Raw genomic sequence first — 3,265 nt, forward strand, 5'->3', positions numbered from 1 at the left:
CTTACTTAATAGTGCTATTGTTTTTGGTGTTCTATTGTAATGCAATATTCTGAATATAAAGACAATCAATCAGTCATAAACTCTTGTGATTTTTTTCAAGTGTCTTCAACTGGCAAAAGAATAGAAAATCTTTTTTCAGGAAGGTCACTTAACTTCAGCATGAATTTCTAGTTCAATGATGAATAAATAGCAGCCATCAATTATTTATAAGGAATTTATTTAAAATGTTAAGAATAACGATATTTTGTAGATTACCTTTATTCCAACACTCAAATTATTTTTGCAAGACTGACTCCATAGTCCAAGATACGGCATTTTTAAAGATTTATTTATTTATTTGAAAGTCACAGTTACAGAGAGAGAGAATGAGAGGTAGAGAGACAGAGAGGTCTTCCATCACTGGTACACTCCCCAGCTGGTCTCGATGGGCAGAGCTGTGCCAATCCAAAGCCAGGAACCAGGAGATTCTTCTGGGTCTCCCACGTGGGTGCAAGGGCCCAAGGACTTGGGCCATCTTCTACTGCTTTCTCAGGCCACAACAGAGAGCTGTATTGGAAGAGGAGCAGCCAGGACTAGAAGTGGCACCCATATGGGATGCCAGCACTGCAGGCGGTGGCTTTACCCACTACGCCACAGATATGGCATTTTTGATAAACAGCAAGTTCAGAACTCAAGAAAATATTCAAATATATATATATATATCAAAGTGCAGATTCTCTCACCAGAATACAAGGTCAATATTGACTCACTATGTTTTTGTATTTGACCATGGGAAAAGCATTCTTATCTATTTGTGTGTTTGTCTATTTACTTGCCTTAGAAGATGCTACTTTCAGAAACTGGCCACATGATTCTTAAGTCCCCAGACTCTTACTTTCAAAAATAACATTTGACTGAAATGTCTCTCCTTTCTAATTCTCATTGATTCTTCCATTATTTTTTTTCTTTACACTTGCCCCTAAATAAATCTCATTGTACATTTCGCATCAAATGACTGATCTCCCTAAAGTCTGCTTCTGTGTCATCCAAACTGTGGAGCAGATGATCTCCAGGAGTGTCTACACAGAGACCACTTCCATTTGGTCATCAAACTGGTAAAGGGATACAAATGTTTTGGTTTTGGTTCCCTTGAAAGAACAAGACCAGGTTTGTTTCAGAAATTCCAAATGTCCAGCTCTTCCACTAATGGGATAAATCCAACTTTCATATTCTTCTCACCATTAATCATTACTCTACTTAATCATGTCTTTCTCCTCTATCCTTTTAATACTGGTCATTTCCACCTTGAAAACATTATCTGTGTTTTGTTAGTGAGTGAATGGTCCTTCCTCATATCTCAGTCTATTAGAATCCTACCCATTCATTGGTGGACAAGTAGCTAAATGATGGATGCATACTGGAATGTACCCAGTCTCAGCTGGATATAGGATAGAGTTTCTACTGTGCTATTATTATCTAAAGGATCTCCTGCAACTTACTTAGCAGTGAGAAACCTCAGTTCATAGTAATTTTATTTCACAGTGACTTCTTGCTTGTTTTTTAGCAAATAAAAAAGCGGTGGGAATGATTGCCAATTTTCTTGTGATGATAATTACCTAAAAACTTTGTGCCACAATGAAATAGAATGCCGGATTAGTGCTGAGGAAGATGAAAATGTTAAAGGACATTGTATAGCTATATTTAGACTTTCAAAATTTGAATAACATAAACCATTTGAGAGAAGCATATCCATTATACTTTCTCATAGATAAAAGTTATAGATCACTCAAATATATTAGAGAAAATACAAAATGTGAAGATTTTGGTTAAAGAATGGTTAAGATTAAGAATAATATTGGTGAAACAAATACTACTTGCTGGCACTGAGAACTTTATCATCTGTCTCAAAATCCTCTAATATATACTCACATGTGTGCACTGCCTCCCAAATCTAATTTTAAGTGCCTGTAAGCTAAAATTTGTCCTTAGTCATTTTCTATCCATAACATTACAAAAAATGATGCTGCCCCTATGAGTATGATTTCATTACTGGATAGAATTGCTTAAGATTCATAAGAGGGTTTAATTGAATGAGCTAAGTAATCCAGAGACAAGATCTTTCCAAGATGTCTAAATTTCCTAAATCATATTCTAAATCAAGTTTTTGGAAGCTCCAGCCTCATATTTAAAATATGTGTTCTGTCCTCTTTCTTAGACTCTCATGATTTGGTCCCTATTTCTTCTGATTTCTGATTCCTCATGTGACATGAGAAGTGAGTAGTTCATTATCATCCAGTAATGTTACTTCCAACAGTAATTTGAAATTTTAATCATTTTTTCTGTAATTGTAGTATTATTTAACTTTGTTCTCTAGTAATGTGGGGAGCAACTCGGACTAGACTAAGTTACTGGAATTAAGACTTATTCTATGCATCTGCTCTCCCACAATATGGCACTGGGAGAGGAGTAAACAGCTTCTACGAAGCTGTCTCTCGCCAACTTGAGTGATGACCTGCAGGAGCTGATCCTGCTCCTGATTGGAGGAGAGCAGCGTACTCGGCATGTGGGTAGCAGAGTTGGGATTGGTGGAAGAAGACTATAAAGGAGGAGAGAGACAACATGCACCAGGAACATCTAAGGGGAACATCTATCTGAAGGAACACCTGAGCAGCCCCCGAGAGAGCCGGCCGGCGGTGTGCCGCTCCCCCGCAGAAGTGGGGTAAGTGGCAGGGGGCACCGCCCTTCCACGGAGGTGGAAGGGTCGGTAGCCAACCCGGGAAGAACCAGCAGCAAACCCAGGGAGGGCCGAGCAGACAAAAGAACAGTGCAGGGTCCTGTGTCGTTCCTGCACGAAGAGGGGGAGCGACAAGTAAGGTCTAGTTTAAGGGAAAAAATACAACACATATTTCCCATTCGCTGTTCACAGAACTGAAACATATCTGGCCAACAGATATTTTTCAAGCTTTTATTTCTTATAAATGTATGTGTCCCATCATAGCAAAACATGTTATCTTAGAATGTTACTAACTCAACATTCTTGAGAGTTTTGTCAGGACAAAGCTCTGGTCAACTAATTCCTGTCAGAGAACATCCATCTTTCTTGTACTACATGCTTAGCTCCTTCTTTCTTGCCCTCTCCTGTTTTGGCACCCAAGTAACTCTGAATTCCTGAGCTGACCCACTTCAAGTAAATTGATAGGGCCAGCGCATTTACTGGCCCCATTAATGCAAAGCATTTATAACTAGATTTAAAGGAGAAGACTAAAATTTGGTAAAGCATTCTCGT

This window comes from Oryctolagus cuniculus, chromosome 3 (genome assembly GCF_964237555.1).
Source record: "Oryctolagus cuniculus chromosome 3, mOryCun1.1, whole genome shotgun sequence".
NCBI lineage: Eukaryota > Metazoa > Chordata > Mammalia > Lagomorpha > Leporidae > Oryctolagus > Oryctolagus cuniculus.